The sequence below is a fragment of the Myodes glareolus genome, chromosome 5 (assembly GCF_982192425.1).
Source record: "Myodes glareolus chromosome 5, mMyoGla1.1, whole genome shotgun sequence".
Lineage (NCBI taxonomy): Eukaryota > Metazoa > Chordata > Mammalia > Rodentia > Cricetidae > Myodes > Myodes glareolus.
The window spans coordinates 23,834,766-23,861,368 of NC_142030.1; the positions used below are offsets into that span (position 1 = coordinate 23,834,766).

General features: G+C 53.8%; 7 non-coding genes across 7 annotated transcripts; 3 read left to right on the plus strand and 4 right to left on the minus strand.

Annotated features, from left to right (window-relative positions):
- The first annotated feature begins 391 nt into the window (after nt 1-391).
- Nucleotides 392-463, plus strand: Trnag-ucc (transfer RNA glycine (anticodon UCC)). Its single transcript has one exon. It is a non-coding gene; the product is annotated as a tRNA-Gly (tRNA).
- A 5,525-nt stretch (nt 464-5,988) lies between these two features.
- Trnag-gcc (transfer RNA glycine (anticodon GCC)) lies at nt 5,989-6,059 on the minus strand. Its single transcript has one exon. It is a non-coding gene; the product is annotated as a tRNA-Gly (tRNA).
- Nucleotides 6,060-7,193: 1,134 nt separating this feature from the next.
- Trnag-gcc (transfer RNA glycine (anticodon GCC)) lies at nt 7,194-7,264 on the minus strand. The gene has a single exon. It is a non-coding gene; the product is annotated as a tRNA-Gly (tRNA).
- Nucleotides 7,265-8,391: 1,127 nt separating this feature from the next.
- Trnag-gcc (transfer RNA glycine (anticodon GCC)) lies at nt 8,392-8,462 on the minus strand. The gene has a single exon. It is a non-coding gene; the product is annotated as a tRNA-Gly (tRNA).
- A 1,313-nt stretch (nt 8,463-9,775) lies between these two features.
- On the plus strand, nt 9,776-9,847 carry Trnad-guc (transfer RNA aspartic acid (anticodon GUC)). The gene has a single exon. It is a non-coding gene; the product is annotated as a tRNA-Asp (tRNA).
- An 8,327-nt stretch (nt 9,848-18,174) lies between these two features.
- Nucleotides 18,175-18,246, plus strand: Trnag-ucc (transfer RNA glycine (anticodon UCC)). The gene has a single exon. It is a non-coding gene; the product is annotated as a tRNA-Gly (tRNA).
- Nucleotides 18,247-23,817: 5,571 nt separating this feature from the next.
- Nucleotides 23,818-23,900, minus strand: Trnal-aag (transfer RNA leucine (anticodon AAG)). Its single transcript has one exon. It is a non-coding gene; the product is annotated as a tRNA-Leu (tRNA).
- Nucleotides 23,901-26,603: the final 2,703 nt, after the last annotated feature.

Genomic DNA, 26,603 nt, shown 5'->3' on the forward strand with positions numbered 1-26,603 from the left:
TGGCCTTGGTTGCATGAGTTCCCTGGCCGGACCCAGGGCAGCGAGTTGCTGCAGTCAGGAGGCGAGAGCGCCGCGCAGCAAAGCCATGTGTGTGCGAGAAGCGCGGGTGGCATGGGACGGCGAGGAACAACGATTGCTCGGCGGCGGAGGCCAGGTTGGGGATGGCGTGGGTGTCGGTGTCTTCGTCGGTGTTGCTTCGGCTTTGACTTTGAGGTTGGGAAGTCGTGGGAAGACCTGGTAGGCGACGGCGACGTCGTCGCTGTCCGCTGGCGGCTGGTGGCATTCCCTGGCGTCGTGTGTGTGTGTGTGTGTGTGTGTGTGTGTGTGTGTGTGTGTGTGTGTGTGTGAGAGAGAGAGAGAGAGAGAGAGAGAGAGAGATGTTAGTGGGGTGGCGTTGGTGGTATAGTGGTGAGCATAGCTGCCTTCCAAGCAGCTGACCCGGGTTCGATTTCTGGCCAACGCACAGTACCCACTTTTTGCCAACATCCTCCCGCGCCTCTCCACCTGTCCCGAGACTGCGCGGGGGACCGAATGATCACACGATGGGAGGAGGCTCTAGACCTTTTGAGAGGGTGGCTAGCCGGAGGAGAAGGGCCAGGGCGAGGCTTCCTACCGGGAAGTGGAGCTCGGCTTGCCCGAGATACAACAGAGCTCACCGGGCACCGGGCAGCTAGCAGGGCAGGGAGGGAACGGCCAGGGCCAGGGGCCACGGGCAGGCGCCGATCAATCGCACGGGCGCCGAATGCCAGCCGCGTGTTGCAGGGAAGCCGTCTGTGGCCAGCAGCTGGTAGTCAGCTTGGCAGACTGGCTGAGATTCTGGCTGCCGGCGAGAGGCGGATACCGTTGGCCGGGTCAGGGAAGCTTCTCTTCTTCCTCCGTGCAACTTTGCTTCCTGACACCTCTCCACCTCTCTCCCTTCTTGACACCTGTCCTGCCCTGCAAGGTCGGGCCTAATACCCACCCCACATCACCTTTCTTACTTTTTGTCCAACAGCGTCGCCGGGAAACCCTGCTGCTCCTCTCCACTCATACACCCTCCCTCGTAACCCAAAGGCCTACAGCCTCACCGGCGCTCCCTGCCCGCACACTCACCACCCTGTTCCTACCTTCCCACTCACGCCCACCGTCTTTTCCTGCACACACCCACTCCTCAGCGCCTGTCCAGTTAAGCCCTGCTGCGGCCCGACACACCCAGCCTACACACCGCCACTATCACACCGACGACACACACACACCACGCAGAGCTCCCGCGCAAGCTTCCGACCCACTCATGGAACCAGCAGAGTCTCCACCTCACTCTGTCGCCTGCTCTTAGGTCTCCAAGAAACCGTCTAGCTCGTCCCACCTGCCACACCTGCATCACACGCTCCCTGGGACCTTTCCCCTGCTCTTCACAACTGAGCGCTGACTTCAAACAAATGCAGTGATTCTTACCAGTCTAGTGTATGTGTGTGTGTGTGGGGGGGGGGGTTGGATGTGTGTGTGTGTGTGTGTATGTGCCTGTAAATATGTTTTTCTATCTATCTGTCTGTTTGTCTGTCTGTATTTCTGTTATTTTCTGTATTTGGGAGCCTAGGCATGTATATACGTATGTATGTGTGTATATATGTATGTATGTATGTATGTATGCATGCGTATCTTGCAATATACCAGGGTCTCTAAGTGATCGTTTATGGTGGCAGTGTTGCTATGGGATCGGGAGGAAGCGAGTCTCCGGCTGTGGGTGGGGGGTGCTCTGGGCGGTGGTGTTTATTTCATGATAATAACAGGTCGCAGCCGAAAGCAGCCTAAGCTTCCACAGCGCCACAGGGCGGACAGTGCGCGACCTCAGGCCTGATTTTCTCGAAAGCCCCCAGAGCAGCTTGGGAGAGCTGAGACCAAGCCTGGTTGTTTTAAGGCCGCTGTTTCTGCGGCTCCTTGTGTGTGCGGGCAAGCGGTGAAAGTGCGGGTATGAATCGGGAAATTGGAGCGGAACCTCTGCCCACCTACATTTTGGGGTCCATTGGCCGGTGGGTCCCCACGATCATGACCCTGCCAGCAAGTTTGGGACAGGGAGACTGATCCTGGAGTGCTGACCGCTGGGTTCAGCTCCGCCTTGATGGGAGGCAAAGTGTCAGCCCACCTTGGAGGAGCACAGACAGGATTTTTCCCTCCCGATGTCACCCCTACGCCGCTCTGAAGCCTTCCCAATAAAAGAAACGGAGAGACACCCGTGTCGAGCTGGATCTGGGAAGGGTCTGTCTGTCTAGCAAGCTGCCGGGCCACTTGTGTGGCTCCCATGAGATGGCCATGGGTAAAAGACACCAGACAAGCCTACACTAGTCTAGCAGGTGTCTGAATGGTGCTGTCGCATGCAAAAGGCAAGGATCCAAGCTCCCCTTTATGCTCCCTGGTTTCTTGTCAGCTCGGCCCTTCTGGCTGGGAAGAGGGACTTGGCTTCTGAAAAGGTCTCTCTAGCATGTGCCTGTGATGAATGGAAGGAATGATTGCTGTGGGACAGACAGCACACAGGGGGAAGGGATGGTCATTGGGGCCGAGCCAGGGTGGATGTGGGGGGGGGCGTGCCATCCTTGGGCAGGTGGTCCTGAGGTGTAGGGCAGCAGGCTGTGCAAGCGAGGAGGGAACATTCCCCCACTATCAGCCACCTACAGCAACAGTTCCTGCCTCTGCTTTCCTACCTGGGCTTCCCTCTTTGAGGGACTTAGGAGCCTAAGAAACCAACACTTTCCCACCCAAGCTTCTTTTGGTCGTGATGTTTGCTGGCAACAATCCCAAGCCTAACTCAAACTGAAATCGGTACCAGGAGTGGGGTATGGCTAGGACAGAGCCGATCCTGTGTCTTCAGGATGCTTGGGGAAGGCCTTTGAATGGTGGGCCTGCCAAGCAGCTGAAGGCTCCAAGCTGCCTGTGCTCCTCTGCAGGATTTTGGGAGAATATGTTGAGATTTGCAATGCAGACACAAGATAAAGGCCTGGCTCATGAAGTTTCAGAGGAAGGGGGTGGGGGCAGTGGGGGGGAGTGAAGTCCCTGAAAGACTCTGTTGTGGCCATTTGGAGTTTGGAATGAAGAATCTGCGGTCCTACTGTGTCTACAGGTGGGGCTGAGGAGTCACCTGTGATTAATGAACAAGAAAGGTGAAACCTGGGCTGACAGGGACAGTCATCGCTGGTGCTCACCTAGAGCTGAGAAGCCAGCGGTGATGAAGACAGCAGCATCACTGAGGTGAAGCGCCCTGGGGGAGCTTCCTGAAGGTCAGCATGCAGGGGCTGTGGTTCAGGGTGCTGAGGCTGAATCTCACGGCAGCCAGTCGTTCTGAAACCATATATGAGGAGTGAGCTACCTAGTGATGTCTCTGAGAATGTGGGAGGTTGGATCCTAGAGAGCATGGGAAGCTGGGAGGTGTGTGTTGAGTGGAGTTCCTAGAAGCTGAGAGGGGACAGGAGTGAAGGCACAGCCTAGGGTGCAGTGAAGTGAGCCACAATTCAGTCAGAAGAGGTGGGTCTTAGGGAAGCAGCCCGAGGTTTGTCACTTCCACAGGGTAGGGGTAGGCTCAGAGTCCCTGAGGAGAGCCCAGCAGAGCTGGGCTGTCAACAAAAACGTCAGTGAGCATCTTGGAGATGCCGGTCCTGTATCGTGGGACAAACTACCAAGGGGAGCAGCAGCCTCAGAGTGGGAGACAAACTGCCACTGCTGTGAATGGCAGAGACGGGGAGGGTGACTGTCTGCACCGTCTGTAACCCACAAGGTGAACAGGTGATGTCAGGCACTGGGCTTCTGACAGTGTTGGACTCTGATTGTGATCCTGCCCTGGTTCTCTTTCCTCTCCGTGCAAAAGACTGTTTTACTTGTAAACAAACAAACAGAAATGAAAAAAAAAACAAAAAAATATTCTTTTGAAATGTTGAAATTGACAAGAGACCATGGCCAAGGCAGTTAAGGTTCGCAGGAATTTTGAACGTTGAAACGACCCTGGGTATCTTAAGGAGACTGAACGTTGAAGTTGGGATTGTTATTGACTGACTGTGACACCTCTAAAGTTCTTTAAGTTATTAGTCGGAGATGTGTTTCTTACGTTCGTTTATGATGTGGAATATTTGTTTAATGATGCAAGGATGTGTTACATTCTCTTAGATTGCATTTGTTTAACAGCTCTGGGAAGCTGTGTTATTCTTCCTGTCTAAAACATCTGATTGGTATAAGAAGGAGCTGAACAGTCAATAGCTAGGCAGGAGAGGGTAGGCAAAGCTGCCAGGTGCAGAGATTGAAAGGAGAAGGAAGAGAGGAGGGAGAAAAGGAGAAGGAGAGGGGGATGCCAGGGGCCGGCCACCCAGCCGCACAGACAGACAGCCACTCAAGAAAAGGACAGAAAGGTAGATAGAATGGAGAAAGGTAAAAGCCCAGAGACAAAGGTAGATGGTTGAATTTAAGTAAAAGCTGGCTAGAAAGAGGCCAAGCTGATGCCAGCAAGCATTTAATAAGTAAGAATAAGTTTCCACATATTCATTAGAAATCTGGGTGTCGGGTCCCCGAGCGTCGTGACTTAAGAATAAATTACCCAGCTACAGTTCTTTATGTTTTCGATGACGATGTTGAGATTAAAATGAGCTATTGGGAATGAACCAGAGAGGAACGGTTATGGTTCAGTAAACAACCGATTTGTGTGCCAGGTTGACACAGGGTCAACTGTGCTGCTTGGTTCTGGTGAACTTGACAAAACCATGGACTCATCTGGGAAGAGAGGCTCTCAATTCAGGGGATGCCTCCATAAGATAATGATGGGTCTTAAGTCGATCATCTAGGGTATTGTTTTGATTCACAAGTGGTGTGGGAGGGCACATGAAGGGAGGAGGTGGGTGGTTGTCTCACACTGGATAAGAGAGCCAGTAAGCAGCCCGCATGCTAGTCCTCTGCTCCAACTCCTGCCTCTAGGTCTCTCACCCCACCCTGCTTACAAGCCCCAAAACCCAAACCTCAAGCCCTTGTCCCCTATGCCCATGAACTCCAGCCCCACGTCCTCACCTCTCCCTACTTCCACCAGTGTGGTATTAAGGACTCCTGGGAAGAAATAAAACCGTCTCACCTCAAGGTTTCTCTAAGTCACACATTTGATCCTGATCCCTACTCAGAAAAAAACGTGCAGGAACCACAGCAGATGGTCCCAGGACCTGCTAGCAGAGATCAGGCTACCTCTGCTTTAATCCATATTCAACTCTTTCTCATACCAACGTCTGGATACCTCACCACCACCACCACCACAACCACCACCACCACCAACACCAGCAGCAGCAGCAGCACCAGCAGCACCAGCACCAGCACCAGCAGCAGCAGCAGCCAAGGTAAAAAATCCCCTCTCCAAGCATCAACTTTGGGTCTCTCTTGCTCTTGTGTGTGTGTGTGTGTGTGTGTGTGTGTGTGTGTGTGTGCGTGTGTATGTATGTAGGTGGGTGGGTGTGAGAGATAGAAAGAGAGATACAGAGAGACCTCCTGCCGGCTGAGGTCTCCTGGGAGCTCTGAAGCTCTCTGGGCTCTCCAACAGTTGCTGTTGGGAAGGATTAGGGGAAAGAAGGCACCTGGTCCCCTGCAGGACTATCCCTTGGCAAATGAGGCAGAAGAGGGCCTTGAGCTAGGGAGGTGTTTAAGGTCCCAGGCAAGAGAGGTTCACCAAGTAAGTGTCCATTGTGGGAGAGCGAGGTTGTGCGTGGATGGCACTGTGGAGTGGGAGGCTGGAGGTGTGGGGTGTGAGTGACGCGGGGATGGAGAAACAAGAAAGGTGGAGGCACTGGTGTCAGGTGCTTTGAAATACTGAAGTAGATTGTTGGGGTGGGTGATGGTGTCTGAGTTGAGGGGAGAGGACTAGACTAGGGGGGGGCAGGCGCTTGTATCACTGGGTTAATGGTACACCGCTGGCGGTGGGCAGGCGATGTAGTGTGCACCCTGGGTATTGGCGACTGGGGCAGTGCGTGCATGAGTACCAAAATGAACTGGACATGCATGGGCCGGGAATCGAACCCGGGCCTCCCGCGTGGCAGGCGAGAATTCTACCACTGAACCACCCATGCAACTGTATAGTATGTCTCCGGACGGCTGTCACAGCCTATGCACCCGGACCAGCTAGCTCTTCTTTCCCCCTGACACCTAGATCCCGGACCTGGGTCCCATAGACCAAGCAGGCAAGCGCGAGGGTCACGGACAGGAGAGTCCCCAGAACCAGACTGAGGGACCAGACTGAGGCTCCTCGGCTGAGCCGCGCCTCTCCCATTCCGGGATGCCTGTATACGACGTCAACCCTGCCTCTCCCTGCGTGCCAGCCGAGGAGGTAGGAAACCAGCGAGCTTGCAGGCCGGCGCGTGGGCGGACACCCGGGTGGCTGTGCGCGCACCTTGGGTCGGCAGGTGTGCTAACAAAGATCAGGCTACCTCTGCTTTTATTCATATCCAGCTCTCCCTCATACCAACGCCTGGATACCTCACCACCACCACCACCACCACCACAACCACCACTACCACCACCAACACCACCAGCATCAGCAGCATCAGCAGCAGCAGCCAAGGTAAAAAAAACCCCTCTCCAAGCATCAGCTTTGGGTCTCTCTTGCTCTTGTGTGTGTGTGTGTGCCTCTGTGTGTGTGTGGGGGTGGGTGGGTGGGTGTGAGAGATAGAGAGAGAGATACAGAATGACCTGCCGGCTGAGGTCTCTTGAGCTCTGAAGCTCTCTGGGCTCTCCAACAGTTGCTGTTGGCGATGGATTAGGGGAAAGAAGGCACCTGGTCCCCTGCAGGAAAGTCCCTTGGCAAAGGAGGCAGAACAGGATCTTGGGCTAGGGAGGTGTTTGAGGTCCCAGGCAAGAGAGGTTCACCAACTAAGTGTCCATTGTGGGAGAGCGAGGCTGTGCGTGGATGGCACTGTGGAGTGGGAGGCTGGAGGTGTGGGGTGTGAGTGACGCGGGGATGGAGAAACAAGAAAGGTGGAGGCACTGGTGTCAGGTGCTTTGAAATACTGAAGTAGATTGTTGGGGCGGGTGATGGTGTCTGAGTTGAGGGGAGAGGACTAGACGGGGGGGGGGGGGGGGGGGGGCAGGCGCTTGTATCACTGGGTTAATGGTACACCGCTGGCGGTGGGCAGGCGATGTAGTGTGCACCCTGGGTATTGGCGACTGGGGTAGTGCATGCATGAGGACCAAAATGAACTGGACTCTGCATGGGCCGGGAATCGAACCCGGGCCTCCCGCGTGGCAGGCGAGAATTCTACCACTGAACCACCCATGCCACTGTATAGTTTGTCCCCGGACGGCTGTCACAGCCTATGCACCCGGACCAGCTAGCTCTTCGTTCCCCCTGACACCTAGATCCCGAACCTGGGTCCCATAGACCAAGCAGGCAAGCGCGAGGGTCACGGACAGGAGAGTCCCCGGAACCAGACTGAGGGACCAGACTGAGGCTCCTCGGCTGAGCCGCGCCTCTCCCCTCTCCGGGATGCCTGTATCCGACGTCAACCCTGCCTCTCCCTGCGTGCCAGCCGAGGAGGTAGGAAGCCAGCGAGCTTGCAGGCCGGCGCGTGGGCCGACACCCGGGTGGCTGTGCGCGCACCTTGGGTCGGCAGGTGTGCTAACAAAGATCAGGCTACCTCTGCTTTTATTCATATCCAGCTCTCCCTCATACCAACGCCTGGATACCTCACCACCACCACCACCACCACCACAACCACCACTACCACCACCAACACCACCAGCATCAGCAGCATCAGCAGCAGCAGCCAAGGTAAAAAAAACCCCTCTCCAAGCATCAGCTTTGGGTCTCTCTTGCTCTTGTGTGTGTGTGTGTGCCTCTGTGTGTGTGTGGGGGTGGGTGGGTGGGTGTGAGAGATAGAGAGAGAGATACAGAATGACCTGCCGGCTGAGGTCTCTTGAGCTCTGAAGCTCTCTGGGCTCTCCAACAGTTGCTGTTGGCGATGGATTAGGGGAAAGAAGGCACCTGGTCCCCTGCAGGAAAGTCCCTTGGCAAAGGAGGCAGAACAGGATCTTGGGCTAGGGAGGTGTTTGAGGTCCCAGGCAAGAGAGGTTCACCAACTAAGTGTCCATTGTGGGAGAGCGAGGCTGTGCGTGGATGGCACTGTGGAGTGGGAGGCTGGAGGTGTGGGGTGTGAGTGACGCGGGGATGGAGAAACAAGAAAGGTGGAGGCACTGGTGTCAGGTGCTTTGAAATACTGAAGTAGATTGTTGGGGCGGGTGATGGTGTCTGAGTTGAGGGGAGAGGACTAGACGGGGGGGGGGGGGCAGGCGCTTGTATCACTGGGTTAATGGTACACCGCTGGCGGTGGGCAGGCGATGTAGTGTGCACCCTGGGTATTGGCGACTGGGGTAGTGCATGCATGAGGACCAAAATGAACTGGACTCTGCATGGGCCGGGAATCGAACCCGGGCCTCCCGCGTGGCAGGCGAGAATTCTACCACTGAACCACCCATGCCACTGTATAGTTTGTCCCCGGACGGCTGTCACAGCCTATGCACCCGGACCAGCTAGCTCTTCGTTCCCCCTGACACCTAGATCCCGAACCTGGGTCCCATAGACCAAGCAGGCAAGCGCGAGGGTCACGGACAGGAGAGTCCCCGGAACCAGACTGAGGGACCAGACTGAGGCTCCTCGGCTGAGCCGCGCCTCTCCCCTCTCCGGGATGCCTGTATCCGACGTCAACCCTGCCTCTCCCTGCGTGCCAGCCGAGGAGGTAGGAAGCCAGCGAGCTTGCAGGCCGGCGCGTGGGCCGACACCCGGGTGGCTGTGCGCGCACCTTGTGTCGGCAGGTGTGCGTTGGCGACGGGCACCTGTGCACAGAAGATGTCTGGACTAGCACAGTCCGAGAGGATGAGCGCGGGGGTGGGGGGTGGGGCGTCTCCCGCAGGAACTAGAGGAGCAGGAACGAGCAGGAAAGCGGTGATGAGCGAGAGGGCCGGACCAAAAAGTGCGGGTGTCGAGAAGGGCTGGACGTGGTCCTCTGTTTTTAACTGGCTGGCCAGCCGCTCTGGATCGGGCCCGCACGGACTCGAGCCTCTTCCCTCCCCGGAGGTGGCTTTAGCAAGGCGTCCAGCATGCGCCCCCGCCGCTGCCCTCCAGTAACTGTCGGGTGTCGAGAGCAGGGCGATCCTTCAGGTCCGGGCGTGTGAGAGAAGGTTGCGGGCGAGAGAGGAGTGTGGACGGCGTCGGAGCGGCGTCGGAAAGAGGCGCGCACGGTGTGGTGGGGTGGGTGCGGATGGCAAAAAAGTGAGGTTGTCAGGAGTGGGATTCTTACCCACGCCTCCAGGGGAGACTGCGACCTGAACGCAGCGCCTTAGAGCGTTCGGTCGTCCTTATGGCGGGTGTGGGCGCGGCGGACCTGGTTTGTTGGGGCTCTCGGGCTCGTGGGTGTCTGGGTGCTTAATTACGGGTGTGGACAGGGTCCACCGCATCGACGTCGATATGATGTTAGGCGCCAAAGTCGCTCCCTGTCCCGGTCCCGGACCCGGACCCGGTGTGGCTCCCCGCACCACCCCAACCCACTCAAGGCAGCCCAGGATCGGGACCAGGGTCTCCTGCAGCGATGGGCGGGACCAGGGGGCTTTGACGCCTTGGTCTCACAGGGCTGCGGGTCCGTGTCCTGGTTGGAGGGGCGGTGTGGCCGCGTCTGGGAGACTTTGGGGTTCGGTGCGGAGGTCGGCTCAGTTTCGGAGTGAGGGCGGAGGGTCTGTCTAGGAAAGGGGTGAGAGATGGCCAGCCATCTCGATGATGATGACGACGACGTCGTCATCCTCGTTAGTATAGTGGTGAGTATCCCCGCCTGTCACGCGGGAGACCGGGGTTCGATTCCCCGACGGGGAGACATGGTATCTTTTTAAGCCAGACGGGAGGTCCTGGGCCCGCTGGCCATCCTTGCTTGGCTCCTCGCCCCAATGCCAGGACAGTTGTCCTCTGGCACAAGGGCGGGGGCGGTCCAGAGCCCGCTGGCCATCCTTGCTTGGCTCTTCGCCCCAATGCCAGGACAGTTGTCCTCTGGCCCAAGAGTGGCCTCGGGGTGCCCACTGATAGGCCAGCCCACAGGCCTCCAGGCCGTCGGGTCCCTGGCCTGTCGTCTGTCCCAGTGCTCCGACGCTTATAAACAACCTTCCCCCCGCCCCCTACGAGGATGCGGGGCGGGTGTGAGAGCCGGCGGTTGCCGCCCACGCTGCCTCAGCCACCAGTAGGCCAGGCGACTCTGAGTGGTGACATGTCCACTAGGTGTCGTCCCGGCTGCTCCCTGATTCCTGTGGCCCTCGTTGCGTGTGCTTGCCTGGCCGAACCCATGGTAGCAGGTTGCAGCAGCCAGGAGGCTAGAGCGTCGCGCAGCACAGGCGTGTGCGCGCAAGAAGCACGGGTGACATGGGATGACGAGGAACAACGCGAGATCGGCGTCAGAGGCAAGATTGGGGCTGGCGTGGGTGTCAGTGTCTGTGTATTCGTTGGTGTCAGCTTCGGCTTTGATTTTGAGGTTGGGGCCGTCGTGGGGCGTACCTGGTAGTACCGGAGAAGAAGGCCAAGCGCCATGGCGAGACATCTTACCGAAAAGTGACTCCTGGCTTGCCCGAGAAGCGACAGAGGTCACCGGTCGTCGGGCAGCGGGCAGGGCAGGGAGCGGACGGGCAGGGCCAGGGGCACTGGTGGCCGAAGATCGATCGCAGGGGCGCCGAATACCAACCGTGTATTATCGGGCAGGCGTCGGGGGCGAGCGGCAGGCAGTCAGCAGGGCAGACTGGCAGAGATCCTGGCTGTTCAGCAGCATTGAGGCCCTCGGGGAGAGGTAGGCACCATCGGTGGCTGGTCGTTGCTCCCAGGTGGTCAAGTGGTTAGGATTCCTCGCTCTCACCTCCATAGACCGGATTCAATTCCTGGTAAGGGAAGTTTCTCTTCTTCCTCTCTTCAATTTTACCTCATGAACCTCGCCTCCTTCTTGACACCTGTCCTACCCTGCAAGAGGGTCCCCACTATGACCACATCACCTTTCTTATTTTTTGCCCAACAGCTTCGCTGCGAGAGAGACCCTGCTGCTCCTCTCCACTCATACACCCTCCCTCAGCAACCCAAAGGCCTACAGCCTCACCTGCGCTCCCTGCCCGCACACTCACCACCATTTTCCTACCATTCCACTCATGCCCACCATCTTTTCCTGCACACACCAACTCCTCAGCGCCTGTCCAGCTAAGCTCTGCTGCGGCCCGACACACTCAGCCTACACACCGCCACTATCACACCGACGACACACACACACACACCCATCACGCAGCGCTCCCGCGCAATCTTCCTACCCACTCATGGAGCCCACTGAGTCTCCACCTCACTCTGTCGCCTGAAGCTGACAGCTGGAAAAGGTACCAAGCCATATGGCTAACATAGATCAGAATAATGGGTTAATATAAGTTACAAGGACTAATAAGAAGCCTGACCTAATGGGCCAATCAGCTTTATAACTTATAGAGATCTCTGTGTGATTGATTTTCTCTTTGGGGCATGCTGGCTGTGGTGTACCCGGCGGGACAGATACCCCAACAAGCCGGCCCCTCATGTTACAGTCGCCTGCTCTTAGGTATCCAAGAAACCATCTAGCTCATCCCACCTGCCATGCCTGCATCACACGCTCCCAGGACCTTTCCCCTGCTCTTCACAACTGAACGCCGATTTCAAAAAATTCAGTGATTCTTTAAAGTCTATTCTGTGTGTGTGTGTGTGTGTGTGTGTGTGTGTGTGTGTGAATATGCCTGTCTGTCTATCTTTCTGTCTGTTTGTATTTCTGTTATTTTCTGTTTCTTTGTGAGCCTAGGCATGTATATACGTATGTATGTATGTATGTATGTATGCATGCGTATATTGCAAAATCGTTATGGTGGCAGTATTGCTATGGGATGGGAGAGCACGTGTCCGGCCGTGGGTGGGGGTGCTCTGTGGGATGGTGTTGATTCCGTGCTGATAACAGACAGGGTAGCAGCCGAAAGCACCTGGTGTGGTTACTAAGCTTCTGCAGAGCCGCAAGGCGGACCGTGCGGGACCTCCGGCCCGATTTCCTCGAAAGCACGCAGAGCAGCTTGGGAGAGCTGAGGCCAAGCCTGGCTGTTTTAAGGCCGCTGTTTCTATGGCTCCTTGTGTGTACGGGCAAGCGGTGCAGGTACGGGTGTGAATCGAGATATTGAAGCGGAACCTCTAGTGGCCCACCTATGTTTTGGGTCCGTTGCCCGATGGGTCCCCTCGGTCTTGACCCTGTCAGCAAGTGCGGGGCACGGAGACAGATCCTGGAGTGCTTACCGCTGGGTTCGGCTCCGCCTTGATGGGAGGCATAGTATCAGCCCACCCTGGGTAACACAAACACGCCCTTTTCCCACCCGACAATATTCCTGCCTCGCCTTGAAGCCTTCTCAATACATAGACACCCCTGTCGAGCTGGATCTGGGAGGGGTCTGTCCAGCCAGCTGCCGGGCCAGTTGTGTGGCTCTCATGAGACGGCCATGAGGAAAAGACACCAGGCAAGCCTACGCTAGCAGGTGTCTGAATGGGGTCATCGCATGCCAAAGGCAAGGATCCACTCTCGCCTCTGTGCTCCCTGGTTTCTTGTCAGCTCGGCCCTCTTGGCTGGGAAGAGGGACTAGGCTTGTGAAAAGGTCTCTCTAGCATGTGCCTGTGATGAACGATCAAATGATTGCTGTGGGACAGACGGCACACAGGGGAAGGGATGGTGGCTGGGGTGTGGGGCAGAGCCGGGTGGGTTGTGGCCAGGAGCGTGCCATCCTTGGGCAGGTGGTTCTGAGATGTAGGGCAGCAGGCTGAGCACTCCCCCACCGACAGCTACCTACAGCATCAGTTCCTGCCTCTGCTTTTCTACCCAGGCTTCCCTCTGTGAGGGACTTAGGAGCTTAAGAAACCAATATTTCTCCGCCTGAACTGCTTTTGGTCGTGGTGTTTGCTGGCAACAATTCCAAGACTCACTCAGACTGAAATCAGTACCAGGAGTGGGGTATTGGTGAGAAAGAGCCGATCCCGTGCCTTCGGGGTTGAAATGAGCTCCTGGAGATGAACAAGAAAGGAATGGTTATGGTTCAGTAAACGACCGGCTTGTGTGCCACGTTGGCACAGGGTCAACTGTGCTGCTTGTTTCTGGAGAACTTGACAAAACCCTGTACTCATCTGGGAAGAGAGACTCTCAATTCAAGAGACCCCTCCACGAGATGATGATTACTCTTTTTTTTTTTTGAGATTGATATTCACTGAGCTCTACATTTTTCTCTGCTCTCCTCCAGGCCTCTCCCTTCCTCCTTCAACCCTCCACCAAGGTCCCCATGCTCCCATTTTACTCAGGAGATCTTGTCTTTTTCTACTTTCTACTTCCCATATAGATTAGATCTATGTAAGTCTCTCTTAGTGTCCTCATTGTTGTCTAAGACCTATGGGATTGTGATTTTAGGCTGGCTTTCTTTGCTTTATTTTTAAAAACCACTTATGAGTGAGTACATGTGATAATTGTCTTTCTGTGTCTGGGTTACCTCACTCAAAATAACGTTTTCTAGCTCCATCCATTTTCCTCCAAAATTCAAGCTGTCGGGTTTTATTTGTTTGTTTTTCTGCTGTGATGTATTCCATTGTGTAAATGTACCACATTTTCCTTACCCATTCTTCGGTCGAGGGGCATTTAGGTTGTGTCCTGGTTCTGGCTATGACAAACAAAGCTGCTATGAACATGGTTGAGCACATGTCCTTGTGGCACGATTGAGATTCCTTTGGATATATACCCCAAAGTAGTAAAACTGGAACTTGTGGAAAGTTGTTTTCTTATTTTCTGAAAAATCACCACACTGACATCCAAAAAGGTTGTACCAGTTTGCATTCCCACTATCAATGCAGAAATAATCCCTTTTACTCACAACGTCTCCAGCATAAGTTGTCTTCAGTGTTTTTTGGTCTTAGCCATTCTTTCAAGTGTAAGATGGAAACTCAGAGGTGTTTTGATTTGCATTTCTCTGATGACTAAGGATGTTGAACATTTCCTTAAGTGTCTTTCAGCCATTTTAGATTCCTCTGTTGAGAGTTTTCTGTTTAGGTCTTTACTCCATTTTTTTTATTGGATTATGTGTTGTTTTGGTATCCAATTTCTTGAGTTCTTTGTATATTTTGGAGATCAGACCTCTGTCTGATGTGGGATTGGTGAAGATCTTTCCTGATTCTGTAGGCTGTCATTTTGTGTCGTTGACCATGTCCTTTGCTTTCCAGAAGCTTTTCTGTTTCAGAAGGTCCCATTTATTAATTTTTCTCTCAGTGTCTGTGTTGCTGGGGTTCTATTTAGTAAGTGGTTCCCTGTGCCAATTCGTTCACGTGTACTTCCCACTTTCTCTTCTATAAGGTTCAGTGTGTCTGGCTTTATGTTGAGGTCTTTGATCCATTTGGACTTGTGTTTTGTGCTTGGGTCTAGATACGGGTCTATCTTCATTCTTCTACATGTTGATATCCAGTTATGCCATATTTATACTTGATAAATATGCTTTCTTTTGCCCATTGAGATTTTTTGCTTTCTTATCAAAAGATGATGGATCTTTATTCGACCATCTAGGATATTGTCTTGATTCACAAGTGGTGTGGGAAGGCACATGAAGAGAGGAGGTGGGTGGTTGTCTCGCACTGGATAAGAGAGCCAGTAAGCAGCCCGCATGCTAGTCCTCTGCTCCAACTCCTGCCTCTGGGTCTCTCACCCCACCCTGCTTACAAGCCCCAAAACCCAAACCTCAAACTTAAGTGAACTCCAGCCCCACCTCCCCATCTCTCCCCACTTCCAGCAGTGTGGCATTAAGGACTCCTAGGAAGAAATAAAACCGTCTCACCTCAAGGTTTCTCTAAGTCACACATTTGATCCGAATATGATGTGATCCTGGTCCCTACTCAGAAATAAATGTGCAGGAACCACAGCAGATGATCCCCAGACCTGGTAACAGAGATCAGGCCGCCTCTGCTCCTACCCATGTCCAACTCACCCTCATCCCAACGCCTCCACACCTCTCCACCACCACCAGCAGCAGCAGCAGTAGCAGCAGCCGGGGTAAAAAAAAACCCATCTCCAAGCACCAATATTTGGTCTCTATTGCTCTTGTTCGGCCACCTTGTTTGACCTGCGTCTGCCGACAAGAGTCAACTGAAAATCCCCTCTTGGTTCTGTTCCTGGGTTCTCTTTAGAAAAAAGAAAGAAGCTGCGATGATCATGACCACTCCAGCTCGCCTTTGTTCAGGCTGGTCAAGGACTGACAGGTGGCAGAGAACTGTCTGTCTCCTGTGATGAGACAGGCCATTTCTCTACCGGTGGGCGGTGGGCGCTGGTTGAGTCCGGTGACAGATGAGTGAACGTTGTCCTTCCTGGTACCCACCGCAGGCAAGCACAAAAAGGATTAGGCCCGCAGGAAGGGAGACACAGTCCGAGGGTTGGGAGGCTGGGGAAGGAGTGCAACACAGAGTCTGTGGACACCCTGCGCTCGCTGGAGCAGGCTTTGAGCCTTGCTGGTCCATCGTGCCACGATAGTAAAGCTCCCTGGAGAGGACTTGCCAATGAGCAGCCTGAAGGAGCCTAGGTCTTCGAAGGCCAGGGGTCAGGGCGGGACCTGCGAGGATGAGCCATTTCCTGTGTTTACGTGTGTGTTTCTGGTGGGTGTGGTGTGTGTGTGTGTGTGTGTGTGTGTGTGTGTGTGTGTGTGTGTGTGAGAGAGAGAGAGAGAGAGAGAGAGAGAGAGAGAGAGAGAGAGAGAGAGAAACCTTTGCCGGCAGCCATCACCCCGAAGTTCTGAAGCTCTTTGGGCTCTGCAAGAGTTGCTATTGGCGATGGATTAGAGGAAAGAAGGCACCTGGTCCCCCGCAGGACTGTCCCTTGGCAAAGGAGGCAGAAGAGGGTCTGGGGCTAGGGAGGTGTTTGATGTCCCGGGCAAGAAAGGTTCACCAAGTAAGTGTCCATTGTAAGAGAGCCAGGCTGTGTGTGGATGATATTGTGGAGTTGGAGGCTGGTGGTGTGGGGTGTGAGTGGGGGCAGGGTGTAGAGTTATAAGAAAGGTGGAGGCTATGGATGGCGGGTTACACCTGGGCAGGAGATGTTCTGTGCGCCCTGTGTTTTGGGGAATGTGGCAGTATGTGAAAGAGAACCAAAATGTATGAGCCGGGAATAGAACCAGGGCCTCCCACGTGGCAGGCGAGAATTCTACCACTGAACCACCCATGCCATGGTCCAGGATGTCCCCGGACGGTTGTCACAGCCTGCACTCCCAGACCAGCTAGCCTCCTTCCTCCTGACACCTAGATCCCTGGCCTGGGCCCCATGGACCAAGCAGGCGAGCGCGAGGGTCAAGGACAGGAGAGTCTCGGGACCAGACTGAGGGACCAGACTGTCCCCTCTCCGGGACGCCTCGGTCCCACGCCAACCCTGACTCTCCCTGTGTGCAAGCCGAGGAGCTAGAGAGCCAGCGAGCTTGCAGGCCGGGGTGTAGTCGGGCACCCGGGTGGCTGTGCGCGCACCAAGTGTCGGCAGGTGTGCGGGGCGACGGGCATCTGCGCACAGAAGAAGCCTGGACGAGCACAGCCAGAGAGGACGTGCGTGGGGGGCGTCTCCCGCAGGAGCTGGAGGAGCAGGAACTAGCCGGAACGAGCCGGAAAGAGGTGGTGAGCGCGAGGGTCGGGCCAACAAATGCAGGTGTCGGGTCGGAGTGGACGAGGTCTTCCGTTGGTACCAGACTGTCGGGTTGCTCAGGACCGGCCCCCTCTCGGGCTCCAGCCTCTCCGCTTCCCGGAGGTGCCTTTAGCAAGGCGTCCAGCTGGCGCCGCAGCCTCTGCCCTCCATTAACTGTCGGGTGTCCAGAGCAGGGCGCTCCTCCAGGCCCAGGCCTCTGAGGGAAGGTTGCAGGGGTGAGGGGAGAGTTGGCGGCGTCGGAGCGACCGTGGAAGGAGGCACGCAGGGGTCTGGTGGGGTGGTAGTGGAATGCAAAAATGTCTAAATATCAGGAGTGGGATTCAAAGCCACGCCTCCAAGGGAGACTGCGACGTGAACGCAGTGCCTTAGACCGCGTGGCCATCCTAATGACGGACGTGAGCGCGGCGGACCTGGCGAGTTGGGGCGCACAGGATCGTGGGTGTTTGGGTGCTCAAGCAGTGGGCGTGGAGAGCGTTCACTGAGTCGACGTCGAGATGCTGCTAGGCACCAAAGTCTCTCCCCGTCCCGATCCCGGACCCGGACCCGGCCTGGCTCCCTGCACCACGGCAGACCACGAGGGGCCGCCCAGGAACGGGACTTGCGTCACCCTGGCGATGGGCGGGACTAGGGGACTAGTACACGGTGGTCACACAGGGCCGTGGGTCGGCGTCCTGGTTGGAGGGGCAGTCTGGCCGCATCGGGGAGACTTTGGAGTTCGGTGAGGAAGTCGGCGCTGTTTCGGAGGGAGTGCGGCGGGTCTGTCTGGGAAGCGGGTCGGAGATGGCTGGCCATCTCGGTGACGACGACGTCGTCGTCGTCCTCGTTAGTATAGTGGTAAGTATCCCCGGGGTTCGATTCCCCGACGGGGAGACATACCATTCTTTTTAGCCAGACGGGCGGTCCTGGGCCCGCTGGGCATCCTTGCTTGGACCCTCGCCCCAATGCCAGGACACTGGTCCTCTGGCCCAAGAGCCAGGCTCGGGCCGCCCATTTCCAGGCCGGCCCACAAGCCTCCCGGCCGACGGGTCCCTGGCCTGGCGCCTGACCCAGGGCTCTGACGCCTCGGAACACGAGAATGCGGGCGGGTGTGAGACTCGGCAATATGCGACCCTCGATGTCTGAGCCACCGCTGGTCCAGGCGTCTCTGGGTGGTGACGTGTCCACTCGGTGTCGTCCCGGCTGCTCCCTGCTACCCTGGTCAGCGGTTTGCTGCAGTCAGGAAGCTACAGCGCCGCGCAGCAGAGGCGTGTGCGTGCGAGAAGTACGGGCGGCGTGGGACGGATCGCGTGCTCGACGGCAGAGGCCCGATTGGGGTTGGCGAGGGTTTCGGTGTCGGTGCTGGTGTCTTCATCGGTGTCGCTTGGGCTTTGACTTTGAGGTTGGGGCAGTCGTGGGAAGACCTGGTAGGCGACGGCGACTTTGTTGCTGTCCGCTGCCTGGTGGCATGACAGGTGTGTGCCATGTTAGGGGTGCGGCGTTGGTGGTATAGTGGTGAGCATAGCTGCCTTCCAAGCAGTTGACCCGGGTTCGATTCCCGGCCAACGCACAGTACCCACTTTTTGCCAACATCCTCCCTTCGCTGTCCGCTGGCTGGTGGCAGTTCCCGGCGTCCCGCGTGTGTGTGTGTGCCGTCGTGGCAGAGCGGAGTTGGTGGTATAGTGGTGAGCGTACTTGCCTTCCAAGCAGTAGGTCCGGGTTCGATTTCCGGCCAACGCACAGTACACTCCTTTTGCCAAGGTTCAAGGCCGACAGTGGCCCTCTCCTCCGGCGCCTCTCTTCCTGTCCCGAGACTGCGCGGCCGGCCGAACGACCACACGATGGGAGGAGGCTCTAGACCTTTTGAGAGGGTGGCGAGCCGGAGGAGAAGGGCCAGGGCGAGGCGTCCTGCCGGGAAGTGGTGCCCGGCTTGATGGAGAAGCGACCGGGAAGCGGGAAGCTAACAGGGCTGGGAGGGGACGGGCAGGGCCAGGGGGCACGGGGGCACGGGCAGTCGCCGATCAATAACATGAACCCCGAATGCCAGCCGCGTATTGCCGGGTGGGCGGCTTGGGCCAGCAGCTGGTAGCCGGCTTCGCCGACTGGCTGAGATTCTGGCTGCCCCCGAGAGGCCAGCACCGTCGGTGTGTGGCCCTCGCTCCCTGGTGGTCTATTGGTTAGGATTCGGCGCTCTCACCGCCGCGGCCCGGGTTCTATTCCCGGCCACGGGAGCTTCTCTTCTTTGTCTCCTCTACTCTTCTCCCCCTTCTTTACACCTGTCGTGCCTTGCAAGGGCGGGGCCACTACGTACCCCCACAGCACCTTTTTTTTACCTTTTGCCCAACAGCGTCGCCGCGAGACCCTGCTGCTGCTCTCCACTCATACACCCCCCCTCGCAACCCAAAGGCCTACATCCTCACCTGCGCTCTCTGCCCGCACACTCACCACCCTTTTCCTATCTTCCCACTCAAGCCCACCGTCTTTTCCAGCTAAACCCTGCTGCGGCCCGACACACCCAGCCTACACACCGCCACTATCACACCGACGAAACACACACACCGACACGCAGCGCTCCCGCGCAAGCTTCCGACCCACTCATGGAGCCCACAGAGTCTCTACCTCACTCTGTCACCTGCTCTTAGGTCTCCAAGAAACCGTCTAGCTCGTCCCACCTGCCACACCTGCATCACTTTTCCTCTGCTCTTCACAACTGAGCGCCGACTTCAGACAAATGCAGTGATTCTTTCCAGTCTACAACGGGTGTGTGTGTTTCTGTCAATATGTTTTTCTATCTGTCTGTCTGTATTTCTGTCCTTCTCTATGTATGTTTGTGAGCCTAGGCATGCATATACGTATGTATGTATTTAAGCATGCGTATCTGGCAAAACTCCAGGGCCTCTAAGTGATCGTTTATGATTGCAGTGTTGCTATGGGAATCAGGAGGAGAGCTCGTGTCCGGTCATGGGTGAGGGTGGTCTGTGGGGTGGTGTTGACTCTCTGCTGATAACAGACAGAATGGCAGCCGAAAGCAACTGGTGTGGTTACTAAGCTTCCGCATCGCCGCAGGGCAGGGCAGACAGTGCGCGGACCCGGGCTCGATTTCCTCGAAAGCCCCCAGAGCGACTTGGGAGAGCTGAGGCCAAGCCTGGCTGTTTTAAGGCCGCTGTTTCTGCGGCTCCTTGTGTGCGCGGGCAAGCGGTGCAGGTGCGGCTGTGAATCGGGATATTGGAGCGAAACCTCTGCCCACCTACATTTTGGGTCCGTTGCTGGATGGGTCTCCTCGGATGTGACCCTGTCAGCAACTCCGGGGCACGGAAACAGATCCAGGAGTGCTTACCGCTGGGTTCAGCTCCGCCTCGATGGGAGGCATAGTGTCAGCCCACCCTGGGGGAGCACAGACACGCCTTTTTCCCACCCGACGACACCCCTGTCCTGCCCTGAAGCCTTCCCAACACAGGACACCGAGAGACCCCCCTGTCGAGCTGGATCAGGGAAGGCTCTGTCCAGTAAGCTGCCGGACCACTTGTGTGGCTCCCATGACACGGCCATAGGAAAAAGACACCAGGCAAGCCTATGCTAGCAGGTGGGGGAATGGGGTCGTCGCATGCGAAAGACAAGGATCCATGCTCGCCTCTGTGCTCCCTGGTTTCTCAGCCAGCTCCGCCCTTCTGGCTGGGAAGAGGGATTCTGCTTGTGAAAAGGTCTCTCTAGCATGTGCCTGTGATGAACGATCAAATGATTGCTTTGGGACATACAGCACACGGCGGGCGGTGGGGTGGGAGTTGGGGGGGAGTGTGGTGGTGTGGTGGTGGTGTGGGGGTGAGGGGAGGTGAGCCAGGGTGGTTGTGGCCTGGGGCGTGCCATCCTTGGCCAGGTGGTCCTGAGGTGTAGGGCACTAGGCTGAGCAAGCCAGGAGGGAGCACTCCCCCACCGAAATCGATATCAAGAGTGGGGTATTGCTGGAACAGAGTCAATTCCATGCCTTTGGGAGGATTGTGCAAGGCCTTTGAACGGTGGGCTGCCAAGCAGCTGAAGGCTCCAAGCTGCCTGTGCTCCTCTGGGGTAGCTTGGAAGTGAATGTTCAAAGTAGTGTATACAAGAGTTCTAAATGCCTGGCTCATGAATTTTCAGAGGGCAGGGGAGAAGTTCCTGAAAGACTCCATTGGGGCCATTTGGAGTTTGGAATGAAGAACCTGTGGTCCTGCTGTGTCTGCAGTTGGGGCTGAGGAGTCACCTGTGATTAATGAACAAGAGGCTGGAGCCAGCAAGGTGAATCCTTGGCTGACAGGGACAGTCATCGCCGGTGCTCACCTGGAGCTGAGAAGCCAGCAGTGATGAAGACAGCAGCATCACTGAGGTGAAGCGCCCTGGGGGTGCTTCCTGTAGGTCAGCATGCAGAGGCCCTGTTTCAGGGGTGCTGAGGCTGATGACTCACAGCAGCCAGTCGTTCTGAAACCGTGTAGGAGGAGAGTCAGCTACATAGTGATGTCTTTGAGAATGTGGGAGGTTGAATCCCACAGAGCATGGTAAGCTGGGAGTTGCGTGGTGGGTGGAGTCCCTGAGATGTTGATTGGAAACAGGAATGAAGGTGCAGCCTTGAGGACAGTGCAATGAGCCCCACTGCAACTGGAAGGGGTGGGTCTTGGTGGAGCAGCGGAGGCTTGTCACTTCCACAAGGTAGGGGTAGGCTCAGAGTCACTGAACATCTAGGCTGTAAATGGCAAATGGTGAGTAGTGTCTTGGAGATGCCGGTCAAGTACTGGGGGAAAAACTACCAAGGGGAGCAGCAACCTCAGCGTGGGAGACAGACTGCCACTCCTGTGAATGGCAGAGCCAGGGGACGGTGACTGTCCGCACCTTCTGTAACGCACAAGGTGAACAGGTGATGTCAGGCACTGGGCTTCTGACAGTGTTGGACTCTGGTTTTGGTTTCCTCCGATTGTGATCCTGCCCTGATTCTCTTTCCTCTCCATACAAAAGAGTGTTTAACTTGTAAACAAACAAACAAGCAGAAACAAAAAACTATTCTTTTGAAATATCGACATTGACAGCATTGACAGAAGCCCATAGCTTCTGGATGTTTTTCTGTAGGTGTGAGAGAAAGCTAAAGAGATAAAGAGAGTGAGAGACAGAGGGAGAATTAGAAAGTCAGAGGATGATTTAGGGGGATAGAGGCAAAGGAGGAGGAGCGGGGGGGGGGGAGAGAGAGAAAGAGAGAGAGAGAGAGAGAGAGAGAGAGAGAGAGAGAGAGAGAGAGAGAGCGCATCAGGGAGGGAGTGGTTTGAAGTGTCAAAGTCACTGTGGATGGCCAAAGGCGAGGGTGGGCTCTGAGCAACAAGCTGAGACAGGGTACCCACCTCCACCTCATGAAAGACACCCTGCTGGCTGATGTCAGGCACTAGGAAGCACTCAGGGCTCTCTAAGAGTTGTTGTTTGCAAAGGATTAGGGAAAAGAAGGCACCCTCGTCCACTGCAGGACCGTCCCTTGGCAAAGGAGGCAGAACAGGGTCCGTGGCTAGGGAGGTGTTTGAGGCAGCCTGGAAGTCCCTGAAAGACTCTATTGGATCCAGTTGGGTTTTTGAATGAAGAATCTGTTGTCCTGCTCAGATGTGCATGAGGAATTATTTGTGATTATTGAAGGTGAGTTCAGCTTTCTTCTGTGTTGTGTGTGTGTGTGTGTGTGTGTGTGTGTGTGTGTGTGGTGTGTGCGCAAGCGTGTGTGTGTAAAAGAAAGAGAGAGAGAGAGATAGTAGCGCTTACCAGGGTACTTACCAGGTGTAGCCGGGGAAAGGTTGCAAAGTCACTGGAAAATGTCAAAATTTTAGTAGACCCTGACTGGAGGAAGACACTGAATCATTTCACATGTCCTTGATAGATATTGGGTCTTGGGTGAATGGGCCAGGCAGGGGAACACGAATTGACCAAGGTTCAGACTGAGTCTCTGTGAGTGAGCCCCTTCTCTCTCGTTGTAGTATTCCCCACATCAACCTCCACCCTGTCCTGCTGACCCCCTGCCTGACAGATTGCCACTGTCTTATAGCCTCTGCTCTCCATAGGTAGCTGCTCCTTTGCTAAAGTATGTAGAGAGGGGGCAGGGGAAGAGTCTGTTCAAGGGCAGGCACCAGGCCCTTTTGAGCTGGCCAGGGATTATGGGCAGTGGATTTAATCTCAGGCTGCATCCAGACTGTGCTCCTGTAGAGCCCGGGTCTGCCCCTGCTCCTAGGGTTACTTGAGGACAGTTTCTGGTTTCAGCCAGCTAAAACATTCTGTTTGGTTTTGACTCCCTCTGCCTCCTCTGGTGATTAGCTGCAGGGCAGGGCATTGTTTACTCCATTTTGGGTGTGGCAATTTCCCACCTGCCTAGGGGGAATTCCTTGTGCAGCAGCCGGGTATTTAAGGCTTTCCCTAGAGTGGAATAAACGGCTTTCGGCTGATCTCCGCCTGCCTGATCTCCTTTCGAATGACCCAGATCTCTTGTGTGTTCTTTCAGTCTCCAGGACCTTGCCCAGCTCGCATTCGGTACAGTGGTGGCGCGAACTGTACCGAGGGGGTAACACAGAATCGGGTGTTACAAGCCCCCTTGGGCTCCTCCTGCTGGCAGGAAAGGAGTGACTGCGGGTTGGGGGGGTTGGCGCAAGGGGCTGGGGCTGTGTGTTGACTAGGAATCAAGCAGGTGTGCCTAGGGAAAGGCCACCAGCAGAGAAGATACCTCAAAGACCACCACCCAGCAAGATGGGCGCGGTGGGTGTTCCTGCCGGGCTTGGAGGAAATGGAACGGACCAGAGGTACTGACTGGGCCTGAGGGTTACTCGACGGGACACCACACTAACCTCACTAACAGGTTGGCCATCTGCTGGTGTTCAACGTTTTTGTGCAACGGCCTGGCTGCCCCTGTGCCTCCAATGCTCAGGACCGGCACTGTTACTCTGTTTTCACACAGGTTTCTCACAAACAGGAAACAACACCTTTACCAAATGCTACACAACAGAATTTTGCGTGTGTTTACAAGACGGTTTTTCTCCAGACACTGTCTGATAGGGTGAATTGTGTGGGTGAGGGGATTGGAGACACTAGAGTGGTTTTGGAAGGAAGTGTGAAATGTATCTCAGGTTTCAGTGTCTGTGGTTTTAAAAAGAAGGCCTGTCAGGAGTGGGATTCGAACCCACGCCTCCAGAGGAGACTGCGACCTTAACGCAGCGCCTTAGACCGCTCGGCCATCCTGACAGTACATGCATCGCTTTTTTTTTCTTTTTTTACACTGCTGTCCTTCCTGATATGGAATTCTACTCCTGGGTCTACCTGAGTGAATGTAGCAATTTAAGTACTCAGGTGTCTATTAACTGGCTTTCCTTAAATATGTTTTAAATATCTGCTCAAGTATCCCATTTCATCTTATTTAAAGGTTTATGTTTGTTGTTATGAGTCAGTGACTGTCCCTGGATGCCAGACTAAGCACCAAAAAAGAAATAAAAATAGATAGTAATATACACCTCTAAATACTGTCTAAAAAACCTTAAAATATATTTTATTGTTTATTTTCATATATTTGGTTGCTTTTTTTTCCCCAGGCATGTGCATCAAATGGAGTCTAGAGAGAGCATCAAATCCCTAAGAAGTTGAGTTACAGTGGATTGTGAGCTCCCAGGAATCGAACCAGGGTTCATTAGAAAAGGAGCTAATGCTCTCAACCACTGAGTCATAGCAATTAATTAATTTTAGACTGTCTTATATAGTACAAGCTCACTTCAGTAGCTACAGAAGATTTTAAACTCTGACCCTCCTCCTGCATTTACTTTCCATGGATTGGGACTGCAGGGAGGTGCCACCACACCGGGCATGCACAAAGTTTTGTAAAACATTCTTCTCTATATACATACTTACTATTTTTGTATTTAAGTACTCCTTGCATAAGTAAATGTTTTTATTTATGTAAGTAATATTTTATATACATAAGTAATTTTCTGTTCACATGTTTACATAAAATATTTACTTATGTACATTTTGTTTACATAAGTAAATAAAATAAGTAAATATCATACCTAGCTACTAATTTAACACGATGTTTGTAGCCTAAAAGAGTTTAAATGTTGAAACAACATAAAATGAACAAAATCAATAATAGAGGCAAGGTACCATGACAATGAAATATAAAAATCTTCCTTCATTGCTGGGAGTGCTTTACAAGTAGTCATGATTGTCCTTGAGACAGACTTTTCTTTCTCAAATTGAGTGTCATTGTTTTTCTGGAATTAGATGTGTTTCTGACTCATGCAAAACCAATGTAGTTGCTTGTTTGTTTTGTTTTGTTTTTATCCAAAAAAGGTATTTTTATGATACTGAAAAATACAGCAGCAAAAACCTGGCGGAAGCCATGCTGTAATCTCCTGGAACGGCCCACAGATGTTTTGTGAATGGAGTTCCTTATGGCATGGCTCTTTGGAGAATCCTGCCCACCCACAAGGACCTGTGCAGGTGATGCTGCAGACCCCTGTGTCGATCCTAGGGAACTCATGAGCTTCAGGCCTTTCTAACTTTCGTAACGCCTGCTCTTATGGTCATTCTTAGCTTTCCTTTGTTAGTTCTGATTGTGGCTGAGTTTACAGGGAACTAAAGCTGATAATTTTTCTAAAGTTTCTACAAGGAAGTTAAATAATTTCTTTGCTGTCTAGCACAAAAATTAGTTAATCAAGTAACCCCTGGCAGCCTTTGCAGCCATCTTGAGTAAGCAGGGAGAACTCTCTCTAGATAATGACTCTTGCTTACTTGAGTGTCCTTAAAGAGAGAGGGATATGGATAGGGAGAGAGGCGGGGGAGGGGGGAGCTACATCCCAAGAACTTAGGAGATGGTTTCTTAAAAGATGACATTAAGAATTTATAGAAAAAATAAGGAAAAGATAAAGGGTATTGAAAGGTCAGAGATCACTCTGGTGCCATGGTATGAAAGACAGGTCAGACATTTTTCTGGTGCTCAAATATGAGCAAAGGAATCTAAATCTCCCAGTCCCCTTGGAAGTCAAAGTACAAGTAGAAACTGCCAGGCAGAATAGAAACTTGGTCCCAACAGTTAAAATTAACGAGGTATTAATCATTACTATCCTGAGAATGTATTAAAGAATAGGATTACAAGTGCTTCTCACATAAAAGTGATATGCAGACAGTAAGAAATTGACCTACAGCAGAAAAATATTACTCTAGGTATGAGATCACGTTCTCTGTTATCTACTAAAATATAAAAGCATCATAATGTTAAGGACTAAACATAGAGTTTGAATGTATTTCATTTTGTAGCCACATGTTTGGAAGCAGCCTGGGCAGAGTACAAATAGGAAGTGCCCAGCTACACATAATCACTTGGTGAGCAATATAAAATTCATGCTTATACAGGAAAATGTCAGTTAATGACGACAAGAAAGTGGGGAAAAAGAAAAGAAACTAAAATGTGTAAATGTTCATGTCTTGGAAAATGATTAAAGGGAAATGAATTGAAACTGCCCGTGTTTGAATGCATTACAGATAAACATTAGTAAATGCAATATACATGCATTATATAACTAATAAATAAAGCTCGAGCTCTTCAGGGTAACGTGTTTGAAACAACCAGTGATAAGACTCTCCATTTTCTCCAAATTTACACCTCAGTCCTCATGCCCCGAAAGGTGGAGCTGGACTTGGGGAAAAGAAAAAGAAAGGAAAGAAAAAAGAAACAAAACAACGACAACAAAAACCCTCAGAACAAATAAAAAATTCAAAAACATGCAAGAAATAGAGGCTATTGTAAATGGTTGAGAAATAGTAGGTAAAAAGTATTTTACTTCCTATCATTTAATTGAAATCTCCAAAAAAATGGAAAAATAACAAATCTAGAATTATAATGCTGCTGTGTTCATAATCACCACCGGCATCACAACACGCTTTGAGCACGATCAG